General features: G+C 43.6%; 1 long non-coding RNA gene across 1 annotated transcript; it reads right to left on the bottom strand.

Moving 5' to 3' along the window:
- Positions 1–6,941: 6,941 nt before the first annotated feature.
- On the bottom strand, positions 6,942–12,308 carry LOC138749188 (uncharacterized). The gene is made up of 4 exons (XR_011348471.1): positions 12,033–12,308; positions 10,511–10,608; positions 8,219–8,335; positions 6,942–7,330 (listed from the first exon to the last, which is right to left on the bottom strand). It is a non-coding gene; the product is annotated as an uncharacterized lncRNA (long non-coding RNA).
- Between the last annotated feature and the right edge of the window lie 1,106 nt (positions 12,309–13,414).

Genomic DNA, 13,414 nt, shown 5'->3' with positions numbered 1-13,414 from the left:
TATCTACCGCCACGTGAAATCTTTCCAATGACCTAGCCTCCACAGCTTGCTGGGGTAGAAAATTCCAAAGAAATCTTTCCACTGAATAACCATCTGTGGTCTCCTTCTATGGTCTCCACCCCTACAGGTGGTTTTCTACCTCCCCACCCATCCTGCAATCCCAAATGTGGTTCACCCCCCTGCCAAGCCTCCCCTCCTCTTTCCCCAGTCGTTCTGCACAACCTCCATTGATTTCCCAATCCACTTCCTCTGTGATCTTTACACTTCTGCAATGGTGTCAACTTACAGGAAAAGACCTCTGTGCAAATTTTCTCACTCTCAGTTCGCTTCAAGGGACTTCCCAGCTCGGGCCTCATTCTGACAGACTATCTGTTGTACCAAACTGTTTTAACCACCTCCCCCACTCTCCCTGCCTCTGAGCGGTGTTGCCTTAGCACTCATTCTTTTTAGGAGCCTTTCTACGGCGAAGCTGATGTATTCCAAAAATATTTTGTGAAATTATAGTTATCACAGAACCAAAAAATTCCCCAAGCTGCCGGAGTGTTTTATTTTGCTTTTGTCTGCCGTTGAAACTCCAATTGTATCATTCTTTCTTAACCTTGATAATTTCAAAATGATTCTTCTGTGTAGGAGTCTTCAGAATTTCTGCTACCATCCTTTTGTTTGCTCTAAGTGCAACTGAACAATGAGTGGGAGTTCATTGTTGCTTGCTCACAGACATGGGCAATGGATGGTGTCAAAGCCCAAGAACGTTGGGACATCAACGCACATTACAGAAATAGAATATCTTGTTCCTACTCGATGACGCAGTCGTGTTGCCTTGATTAGTCAATGACCAGTCTCACTTCACTTTAGATTCACATTCGCCGCCGTGAATTGACTCCAATAGAAAGCAATCTTTTCAAAGTTCTGTGCCAGAGTTTGCCCTGATGCAGGCCTCCCAGATCCAGATGTTAAAATTCCACAGCTGACAGTTTTGAGGTGATTTGAAGCCACGGTTTCAATTTGTTTGCTCAGACTTAAGTTTGGGGAACCTAGAGATGTGTGTGAATAAATGAGGATGCTATTGTACCATTATACAGACTGACCAGTCATTTATCACACAGCTGTCGGTGAAACCCTGCGATCTGTAAACATGAAGCCCTACTAGCTCACACATTAACACATAACAGAAGCCTTTGAAATTGGATCCATTAGTGTCTGTTTTTAAAGTTCAAATTGTGCATAAAGTATGTGATGGTGATAACTTTTGAGTGAACACACTTTTATGGGAGATAGACTCATTCACCTGAGCCTGTCTGATGTCTTCCAAAGCCAATCGCGCATCTCCTGATGTCACTGTTGTGCAACACTTGTTTGCTCCCAGATGACATAACTTGCTTGCAACACTGCCGCTGAACAGTCCCAGTGGAACCTGGAATAGGCTGCCATATGCCCTTACGCACCTGCAGGCTGCTCAAACACCGCCCGTGTGAAAGATTAACAATGAGTGCTTTCTCAACGTGGTGCGGGGACACCAGTACCCCCAAGCATAAACCCCTGCCCAAGGTCGTGGACACAGCCCAGGATTTCACAGGCAAAGCACCCCCACCCCCCCCCCAACCCCATTGAGAACACCTACAGGGATCATTCAGTTCTGGCTGCTATCATTGGGAAAGACGTACCACAGGCCTTGCACCACCAGGTTCAGGAACAGCTGCTACCCCTCCACCATCAGTCTCCTCAACCACAACCTCAATCAGAGACTCATTTTAAGGACTCTTACTTGTGCACTTTATTTTTCTTGTCTCTCCATTGCCTTGTCTATTCACACTTCTTTATTTGTTTACTTGTGTACGTTGTGGTACAGTTCTTTTTGCACTTTTAATAAGTGGCAATTCTACTTTGCCCGTAGGGAAAAAGAATCTCAGGTTTTTACGTGACGTCATGTATGTACTCTGAAACCCGAGATTAAGCTTGCTGGAATGAGCCTATGGAGTGACGTTGTTGGCCATCAATCAATACAGGAGGAGACAGGATTCCAATGACAATGCATCTGCAAGGAGATTACTCCCATAAAGCCCTCAGCTTTATGTCCTCCTTAATCCCTCTGGAGAGCAAAATATTCACAGGCTTGCAAAGGCTGCTGTCAGAGAAGAATAAAATACTGTTGGCGGACCTCCGGCCGCCCTCTCCAGGAGGTCATGGTCACGCTGATTCTGAACATCCCCATGATGCCCTTCCCCCACGGCCACAGGAATCTCGGCCCCGTGGACAGTATCCCCGAGAGGTCACCTCACCACGATAAACATGGAAAGTGACATCTTTCTTAATCATAAATTAGATCAGCCATGATCTTATTGAATGGCGGGGCAGGCTCGATGGGCCATTTTTGGCCTACTCCTGTTCCTACTTCCTATGTTCCTATGTTCTTTGGGCCCAGGGATTTACCCTCGTAGCTGCGCTCCCAACCTGCCCTCTGACTTCATTCCTGTGCCGATAAATGCTCCAGTGACAACTTGGACATTTTCCTCAGGATTTTTTTTTGGATCGAGTGGGAACGTCAGAACATTTTGTTAATGATAAATGGTGTCAATTATGCTCTTTAATGTTACACTCTCCTTTCATAATGATTTAAATATTCCATCTCAGCTTGTTCATTTCACAACCCAATCAACATGATCGATTAAAGACGTTCAATACTATGGCAACTATGGATTCACTCTATCAGAGATATTCCTTTATTCTAAGGCCTGGATGAACCATGAAACCTGGAAACTGTTGAGAGCCAGATCACAGGCAAGTAAGTCTGGAGATCCAGAACGCCACATAAGGAGCAGGTATATCCGCCGAGAAGCCTGAGATTGTCAGATCTTAGAAGCTAAGGAGGCTCAGGCCTGGTCAGTACTTGGAGGGGAGATTGCCTAGGAACACCAGGTGCTCTAGGTTTCTGTGGGGGGCGCTGGACTAAGTGGTGACTCTCTACTGCTGTGGAGGGGAGAGAGGTTGCTTCTACAGGGGGAGAGAGGCTGCTGCCGCGGGGTGGGGAGAGAGGATGCTTCCATGGGAAGGGGGGGGGGAGGAGGGCCATGATCAGGGGGGAGGGAAGTCACTGCTGCGGGGGAGAGAGGTCGCTTCCGTGGGGGGGGGGAGAGGTCGTTGGTACGGGGAGAGAGATGGTGGGGTGGTGACTGACGGGGAGGGGTGATGATTAACAGTGGGGGTGGCGACTAACGGGGAGGGTGACTGACTGGGGGGGGAGTGGTGATTGACAGTGGGGGGTGGCAACTAACGACTGGTGGTGGAGGGGGAGAGACTGACTGCCAATAGTTCCCGTGAGAACGTGATGCCTCACACCGCGTCAAAGTGGGGTTGGGATCCCCCTTGAATTGCTGAGTTGATGATTTAATGGGGCGATTTGAAAGGTGCTTCCGGCACCTTTACCCAGTAATTGCATCTGGGTCTCAGGAGGGCGACCCAGGCGCTGCAATTTGAGAGAGGCTATTGCCTCTCCTTCCACAGATGCCACCAGACCTGTTTCTGACATTCTCTTTTGCTATTTATCGATCTCCCTGTTCTCTTGGATGCACAGTTTCCCTAATTAAACTAATCTAAGCTTCCCCTTCTACCAACTTGCCACACTAAACTTTTCAGCATTAAACTATGCAGTTAAAGACGATGTTGCCATGAGATTTTGCCCATTCTATGAAATCCACTGAAGTTGCATCATTGAAATGTTGTAAAACAAAATGTGAAAATTCATGTTCACTGTCCATATGGCTAAGACTAGTACTTATGAAGGTTGATATTTGCTACATATTTAAATTAAATCATAGCATGTTAAGGAATATTTTGGAGTTTGTGACTTTTTGTGTGTTGATATATAGTCACCTCTCCCAAATCAATTTCTATTTATTTTTTTAAATTCAGACATACAACATGGTTACAGGCCCTTTTGGCCCATGAACCCGTGCCACCCAATTAATCTACAACGCCAGTACATTTTGAAGGGTGGGAGGAAACCGGAACACCCAGAGGAAATCCATGCAGACATGGGGAGAACGTACAAACTCTTTACAGTCAGCACTGGATTCGAACCTGGCACTGTTACAGTGTTGTGCAAACTGTTAGGCTAAACATATACCCAGGGTATATTGAAAAGATTTCATAATCAATAAATAACTTTTAAATGATAGACACTTTTGATGTGGACTTATAAAAAGTTTATTTCACTACTCATTTATCTGTCAAGCACAAGAAAGTTGATTGACCACGGACACTGTCTGACCGGTTCAGAACCTCCAGCTTCCCTTTGTTCACTCAACATTCCAGCATCACCAGCTCTTGTGTTTTTTTTTCTGAATAAAACACTGTACATCGAGGATTTTGCTTCCCGAACATTTTAGGGCGGGGAGACAGAGGTGGGATAGTCAGAATAAATAGAGGGAGGCTTTTTCCACTGAGGGTAGGTGTGATACAAACCAGAGGACATGGGTTAAGGGTGACAGGGGAACAGTTTAAGGGGAACATGAAGGGGAACTTCTTTACACAGAGAGTGGTGGGACTGTGGAATGAGCAAGTGGCAAATGCAGGCTCAGTTTTTACATTTTAGAAGAATTTGGACAGGTTAATAGATGGAAGTGGCACGGAAGGCTATGAATTGGGTGTAGGTCAGTGGGACTAGGTAGAAAAATGGTTTGCCACAGATTAGATGGGCTGAAGGGGTCTATCTTTGTGCTGTAGTGTTCTGTGGGTGTATTTTATGGATTTTGGGCTGGTGGTCTCGTAAATCACCTTAAAATTTTCCTAATTTGTTTTTTAGATATAACCTATTTTTGTGATTTTCTGTCATATTTGAAGTCGACAAAACCATGAAGTGTAATGTCATTGAAAATTGATTTCCTGCTTTCCCACTTGGACGTCTTCCCTGCTGATCTTGGCGCAGTCGGTGACGAACACGGGGAAAAATTTCACCAGGACATTGTATCACCAGCAGTATCAGGGCAACTGGAATCCATCAAAGGTGGCTGACTATTGATGGACACTGACACAAAAGGCATCAGATGCTGAGTACAAACAAAGATCAAGAGCAAAACATGTTTAGGTCAGTTGAACTAACGCAGTGTGTCCGCATCATTATGCGATTAAACCTGCTAAATTCAATAAAAGTTAATTTAATGTTTCTCCAACTTCTTGGGCGGTACTGAAAACCTGAAATTATCTTTATGTTCAGCTTGAAGTTGTCTATCATAATCCCCATTTTCTTTCAGAAAGTAAAACTTTTGAAAATAATTGTTGTTCAGTGTAATCAGTAATTGAATCTCCACTTTTCTTGAATTGTATTCTTCTGTAATGTATCTTCAAGTAAGGAACTTTTTGATCTTTCTGTGCCTATGTGTGAGTTGGTATTCAGAATCACAATCAAAACCAGAATTTACCGTCATGAACATATCACAAAATTCATTGTTTTGCGGCAGCGTCACGGTGCAAACATTTATATAAACCACCTTACAAAATAAATAAAAATAAACAGTGCAAGAAAAAGTCAAAGTGAGGCAGGGTCGGTGGTTCATTGTTCATTCAGGAATCTGATGGCAGAGGGGAAAAAGCTGTCCTTTTGCCACTGAGGGGCTTGTCTTCAGGCTTCTATCCTTTTTTCCCCAGAGTGAAGGGGGCATGGTCTGGGTGGTGGGGATCCTTGAGAACAGAGGCTGCTTTCTTAAGACACCGCCTCTTGTAGATGTCCTCAATGGAGTGAAGTCTGGCGCCCGTGATGTCGCAGGCCAAGTTAACTACCCTCTGGAGTTTTTTCCTGACCTGAGCATTGGCGCCGCCATACCAGACGGTGATGCAACCAGCCAGAATCCTCTCCATGAAACACATGTAGAGCTTTCGGAGACATACCAAATCTCGTCAAACTCCTCACTGGCGAGCCTTCTTCATGATCCTTTTGAACACTCACATCACGCAGAGTGTCTGGCTCCTAATTTACCACCTTCATACAATTCAGTCTGCAGTAGGAAATTAAAACCTCAGCAGGAAATTTGCTGTTCACTTTTGAACTTAATTTGCCCTCAACAATTTCTTTGGAGAGAATTAACTACCCGTATGAGAAATGTTTTTCCTTACAACACCATTGAGCTGCTTAATGCCAGTTTTAAAGTGATGGTTTTTTTTATTTTGAATCCAACACCCCCTCCACTGCCCAATTTCTAACCCCATCTCATTTAGCTCCTCCTTGCTTTTCACCGTACCTCTTTCGTTTTTCTTTAAACCTCTTGCTCCAGCAGAGAAAACAAGGGGAGTCATTATGCAGTTGCCAATGGTTTCATGTTTAATGAAGGGTTAAGGAATAGAAGCAGGCCATTCTGCCCTTCACATCATGGCTGTTTCTTCACTTCTGATCTACGTCCTCTCCTTTCTTTCTTTTTAAAATATTTTTATTGAGTTTAACATATAAATCCAACATACATAATCTTTAATAAAACAAATAACAGGTCATATGGATAGAAAATAGGTAAAACTACATACATAAGATTATCCCTTGATCTAAACAAAGGGTAAGCTCTGTCTAAATGTATTGATATGATCTATGACAATCATATTCAAACCCATATTTAAAAAATTAATTAAAAAAACCTAAAACTAAATTTAATCTATTCCCTCCCTTCAATCACGGTTACCTTGTAGAAAAGGATTTAAAGATATGGATCAAATAATGAACTTCAGATGCTAGACAGAGAATCTCTGGAACATCCAAACTTCTTAAGGTGGAACACGGTAGCGCAGAAGGTGACCTCACTAGCCGGCACAGGCTGGCCGCCTCCAACCCTTTGACTACTCCCTGTAAGATTCCCAATACAAACTGATGGCCCTAGTCTCCTCCCTCCATACCAGCCTTGGATCCAGGCCAGCAGCAGCTAAAGATGTACCTAACATTTCAGGTAATTAAAGGCAAATCATTCATTTCGAGTCTGCTTGTGTTTATTAATCACGTTACATCTCCCAATTATGATAGTATTCTATGAATGGGCCCCACATCTTCTCAAATTGAAACTTTCTATCTTCATCTCCTGAAGACAAAGGTAAAGTTGATGATCCATTATTAATGTCTATGCTGTGGCAGTGGCAGAGTCTGTTGTGATACAAGCTTATCAGAGTTAATTGAATCGTATAAACAAACTTGGTTCAGATAAGTCTTCCCAGTTCTGACAAGCCTTAAGCCCAGTTAAATACCCCCACTGAGGTGACACTCTACTTGCTAGGTACTTGTCTGTAATTCTTCCCTCCTTGAATTTTGTCTGTAAAACCTCCGCTATCTCAGGTTCAAGCAACTGGCAGCATCAAGCACCTGGAAAAAAATTAAAATAAATAAGAATAAAATAATAGGTAATAATATATAAGTTTAAAATTGTGAAAGTAAATGTTCTCTGAAGTATCACATAAACCAAATTTTAAAAAAAAAAGTATCACATAAACCTCCGGGGAAGATGGGAGCAAATATTCAGCCAGTGGAGGGTCTTGGGCTTTGCTCGTAGCAGCTGTTTGAATAAAGTTGTGTGAAACAACAATGGGGGTCGCCCAGGATGAAGAGCTGGTTTTTTAAAAAAATTTTTTATTTTTCACACTATAAACCACATTGATCAAGATACATACATTTTCCTTTTCAAATATAGATGAAGAGCTGGTTGATGACGCTCTTATCCCCGATGAATAAGAGTCGCCCGGTTTATCTGTAAACTGGGGCGGTGGGGGGGGGGGGTCTTTCTTCTTTGGCTTGGCTTCGCGGACGAAGATTTATAATTATCTATAATAATCATCTTACAGGCAGCTCCGTGGAGGGGGAGGAACCTGCAGATGCAGCGACGGTTAAATGTTTTCAAAGAATGTGACAGAAAAGAAAGTTAAATGCTGTAAGGTTTATATATTAATGCAAGTGAAGTTTGTTCAGTGTAAGTACAGTTTAGTAATCTTTGTCTTTTAAACTATTTATTCTTAATGTAGGTGTATTAAGCATTGTAAGAGTCAGTCTCAAGCAACCGGAAAATTCAATTATCCCCATCTACCAATCCTCATAGGTGCCGGGTTTTATTGTTCTTATATTGTAGAATTTAATTTCAAAATGAAAGCAAATCTTGGAATACACAGCCTTAAACACAACCAGCCTCTAAAAATGCACAGAATTGCTGGAGGAACTCAGCAACGTCCATAAGAGGTAAAGATATACATTATTACTGACCTTTGGGCCTGAGCCCTCAACTCATGGAGTGGCTTATTTCAGAAGGCTTGACACCAGCAGTTCTTACTGTTTTGGCCGGACAGAGGAACTGAAACATGATCCAACTCCTGGAGCGTCCTGTTGTACGATAAAAATTCCCACGTGAACAAGAGCAAAAACAGCTGGCAGAAAAGCCACCTAATCTTTAAGCTAAAATAAAGAAATGTAAAGAAAACACCTCCCCTGCTGTTAATGAAAGCCAGGGGCATATAAAACAATAGTTGGGTTAGTTCACAAATGTAAATTCACATCAGGCACATTTAGACTATGACTTCACTTGTTTTAGCTTAACCAGCTAACAGCTGCACATAATTCCAAGTCTGAGCCTGACACTAAGCCACAGATCTGTGGGGCTATGCAATATGTCAGGCACTTTCTCTGACCATTTTTGCTGATCTCCCATGTTTTAGTGACGGGCGAGACTGAATAAAGGGCCAGGGCCAGTCACCTTCTCCCCTGCTTTGGCTTTAGCACAGAATGAGGTGCATTCTCCAGAAGGGTGGTGAGTGAGGCTGACTGTTCAAAACTCCCTTGAACTTGCAGATCAGAACTCATGGTTGACTGATGGTTGACAGCTTGGCTCGAGGGTTGGAATTACTATGAGCACAGGACAGTCTGGTTTTTAAGTGGGTGCTTCAACAGTCTCTAAAATGCAAACCAAACCACTTTGCCTTTTTTAAATTTCAAAATGGTTTGAGATTCTGCATTCATTTGGCTCATTAAAATTGTGGGACAAAGGTTGGCATAAATACATGAAGCCACGACAGATACTCCCCAACTTACGACCTATGTGATTTACGATCATCTGTGCAAACGACTGGAAAAATATACTGTATAAATTTTTTAAAAGTAAGGAAAAAATATATGTAAATATAAAAATTAAGCTTGGTCATATGTCCACCAGTGCTCATGGCTGTGTGCGTTCGATAGTGACCATCAGACGATATCACGGCATTGTGTACATCACACCCTCTCTCAGTTCTCAGGATAAAAGAATGCTGTACAGGTACAGTGGACTGTTGGGAGAGTGCGGGGCAGTGGGATTAATGTGGGGACTGATAGTGGACAGTCGGGAGAGTGTGGGGCAGTGGGATCAGTGTGGGGACTGATAGCAGGCTGATGGGAGAACATGGGGCAGTGGGATCAGTGTGGGGACTGATAGTGGACTATTGGGAGAGCGCGGGGCAGTGGGATCAGTGTGGGGACTGATAGCAGGCTGACAGGAGAGCGTGGGGGAGTGGGATCAGTGTGGGGACTGATAGCGGGCTGTTGGGAGAACGTGGGGCAGTGGGATCAGTGTGGGGACTGATAGCGGGCTGTTGGGAGAACGTGGGGCAGTGGGATCAGTGTGGGGACTGATAGCGGGCTGTCGGGAGAGTGCGGGGCAGTGGGATCAGTGTGGGGACTGATAGTGGGCTGTCGGGAGTGCGTGGGGCAGTGGAATCAGTGTGGGTACTGATAACATGGAGACTACATTCCATACTAACTTACATCTGATTTACATCCATGTCGAGATACGATCAGATGTATGTCGGTGGGTATTTGTATCTTGTGATGCTGGGCAAGAGACATCTTGGTCTGCTTGATCACAAATAACAACATTTCCAATGAACAATCCTAATACTTTCAAACAATGATAAAATTTGTATCACATTGAAATACGTAAAAAGCAGCCTTATTTGACTGCCTAGCAAGAGGCCCCACTTGAGAAACAAATCATTGTTTGTCATGACATGCTTCGGAATATCTTGGAATATGAAAGGCGATCCTTCCTCCTTTATCCCCATTTTTCTGCCATGAAGCTTGAAGACAATTTCAGTTTATTTGCTCGTGAATGATCACAGACAGCGTGGTTTAAGTTGAGATCCCGTCCATTGATCTGCTTCTTCAATGTACTGTACACACCCCTGTCCGGTTCTAGGATGGGTGATAGGTCACAGCCTCACAGATCAAAATGAATAAAGAAAACACAGAGTATATGCTTGAAGACACAGCAGGCCCAGGTAACATCAGTGGAAAGAGAAACAATCAATTCTTTGGGTGTGTGACCCTTTGTCAGAATGTTCATGAAGGAGGATTGCAGACCTGAAACATTGACTGTCCCCCTCTCTCCACAAATGCTGTCTACCTGCTGAGCGTTTCCAGCATTCTCTGTTTTTATTTCAGAGTTCCAGCATCTGCAGTTTTTCTTTGATTGTCCTTCAGTTTTGCGATCAATGAAACCTTTGATTAAAAGACTGTGGCTGGATTTACCTGGAACAGCCAACAGGTGTCCTTCATTTCCCCCAGTGACTCGATAGATCATCCTGTGTAGTTTTGTGTTGGAACCAGTTGACGTTAGAGTTTGACGGCTGTGGACAGAATTTCCTTGTCATAAGTGTCATCAGTTGAATTATCATCAGGAATTCGAGAAGTAAATTCTAACATGTATCAGAGTCTCTCTCCAAGCTTTGAACCTTTGACCAAACAGCTCCATTATACTTTTGACCAAAGTAACCCCATTATACTGCTTTAACTCTCAAATTCCCAAATTATTCCAGTGTGCATCCAGGGTTCTCTACTAAAAGCGAAGAGGTTCCTCTGAGGGCTTTGCAGTTTTTAGCAAACTTTTCAAAAGAGATTCAAACCCTCCCTGTTAAAGTGGACTTTTGGTTGTTTGAGAGCAAACAGGAATACAGCTGCTGAAACCAACTTTTAATCACTTTGCAAAGCGTGAAAACTCCATTACAGCAAGAAGCACTGCCATGAGCAGCCTGTTTTGCTCTCAAGAAAGTCTCCTCATGGCTTACATATTACACCCAATTAACCCTTAGCGTTCTAGAAAATTCGAATGAACTGCTCCATATAAGTACATATTCTTTAAAATTCTCTTTGGGATTCGTTAATCAGGGTCGTGTCCTTTACCCAATGGTCCATCGTCTTTTACTACCTTACCAAATAAGGAGAATGATAAGCAGCTGATCAGAAAGAGGGAGAAATCTTCTGCCTTCCACTCAGTATTTTAAAACTTACTCTTTAAACAGAGTAGAAAAATATTCAATAGTTAAAAAAAACCTAACAGCTGCAATAAAAAAGTGGAACACAGAATAGTTTGTGTTCGAAAGCTTTGTTCAATATTCATTTCACATGTTGTCACCCAACAGGCCAAAGAACAGCCTGATCTTTCCAAGTATTTGTGGTGGAGGTAGATCTATTTTTGAAAGGTCATGGGACTGAGGGTTCTGGAAATATTGAAGTGGAAGACGAGTTGAGGCCACAGAGATCAGCCGTCATCATAGCGGGAATAGGGAGGCAGGTTTAAGGACACTGGTGGCTTACTCCTTGTGATCGGGGAGAAGGTTGTGGAGGATGGATGGGTCAGAGGTCAGAGCCTGGGTTCTGAGAGTCCATTGATGGGGTGATGGATGGAGTCGGTCTCTGTGCACCTGACAGAGTGACTTTGTGTGTGCACTGCGTGACCTGGAGAGATCACTGATCCATATCTCTCCTGTGCTGACCTGATTTTGATGTATGGAGAGGTGGAGAAGGGTGAGCAAATTTAAGTTCTTAGGAGTCACTACCTTGGAGGAGGTTTGCTGTTCCCAACATGCTAATGACATGTTCCTCAGGAATTTGCGGAGGTTTGGTGCAGAAACCCTGGAAAATTTCTACAAAGGTATGGTGGAACGTGCTGACCGGCTGCATCACAGTCTGGAGACACCAATATCCCTGAATGTAAAGCCCTGCAAAAGGTAGTGGATACAGTCCAGGATATCACAGGCAAAACCCTTCCTACCTTTGAGAACATCTACAGGGAACGCTGCCATCAGAGGGCAGCAGCAATCATCAAGGATCCGCACCACCCAGTTCATGCTCTGTTCTCGCTGCTAACATCAGGAAAGAGGTATAGGTGCCACAAGACTCACACCACCAGGTTCAGGAACAGCTGCTACCCCTCCACCATCAGACCTGTCGACAACAAACTCAATCAGGGACTCATTTAAGGACTTTTGCATTTTATTGTTTATTTTCTTCTCTGTATTGCAAAGTCAGTTTGTTTATATTAATTATCTGTTTACAGTTCTTTCATTGATGTGATCTACCAGGATCGTTGTCTGAAGAGAGAACCAAAAATTATTGAGGACCCCTTCCACCCCACACACATCTTTCAGCTGCTCCCATCAGCGAAGAGATACAGGAGGATCAGAGCCTGCACCACCAGGCTGAGGAACAGCTTCTTCCCACGGGCAGTGAGAATGCCCAACAACCAAAGGAACTGCTCACACTAACCATCCAAGACTCTCTCCACGAACAAAAGCAATATTTATTTATTTATTTTTGTACATAAAATCATGTAATTGTCCTGCATATGTAGTTTGACTGTATATGTGCTATGTCTGGCTGAGTTGTCTGCATGTTTTGCACCGGGGACCGCAGAATGCTGTTTCATCAGGTTATACTTGACGATAATAAACTTGACTTGTCTTGATTTGTTTCCATGTATACACTGTGTGCAGTTTTTATTGCACTACCAATAAGTAGTAATTCTGCCTGGCCCGCAGCCAAAAAAGGAATCTCAGGCTTGTATGTGATGTCATGTACGTACTCTGACAGTAAAGATGATATCCGAAAGCTTTGTGGAGCAATGGTTAGTGGTGGTGCCTCACAGCTTCAGAGAGCAAGGTTTGATCCCAACATCGGGGACAGCTTGGAGAGACGTCTACAGTTCTCCCCGCGACTAGGTGAGCTTTCCTCAGATGTTCCCACATCCCAAGTACGCTGGTGGGTTTAAGTAAACCACCCCTTAATGTAAATGCCAGAAGAAGTCAGAATGTAGGGATAGTGACATGGGGAATGAGACCAATTCAATTGTTTTCCCTGGAGCACAGGAAGATCCAATGGGTGGAACAGCCCCCTTCTGTGTCATTATTTAGAGGGCAGAAATGGAGGGAAAATGAATGGCTGCAGTGAGTGGTGACATTATTTTATCCTGGTGGAGATGTACAGTGGAGCGTTGAACACCTTTGATGGATAGGACCTGATCTTGGATCCTGCTCCTCCTTTCCACATTCCTATTCCGTGCTGCCGAATGGGTCATTAAAGCCCTATCCATGGGGCTTGACTGCAGTTTCAAAATCTGCCTGTCCTTCTAGGTTTTCTCTCACCACTTCCTCTAGA

The sequence above is a fragment of the Narcine bancroftii genome, chromosome 14 (genome assembly GCF_036971445.1).
Source record: "Narcine bancroftii isolate sNarBan1 chromosome 14, sNarBan1.hap1, whole genome shotgun sequence".
NCBI classification, from domain to species: Eukaryota; Metazoa; Chordata; class Chondrichthyes; order Torpediniformes; family Narcinidae; genus Narcine; species Narcine bancroftii.
The sequence above is the reverse complement of the archived record's forward strand: the minus strand, read 5'-3'. Positions and strand labels throughout refer to the sequence as shown.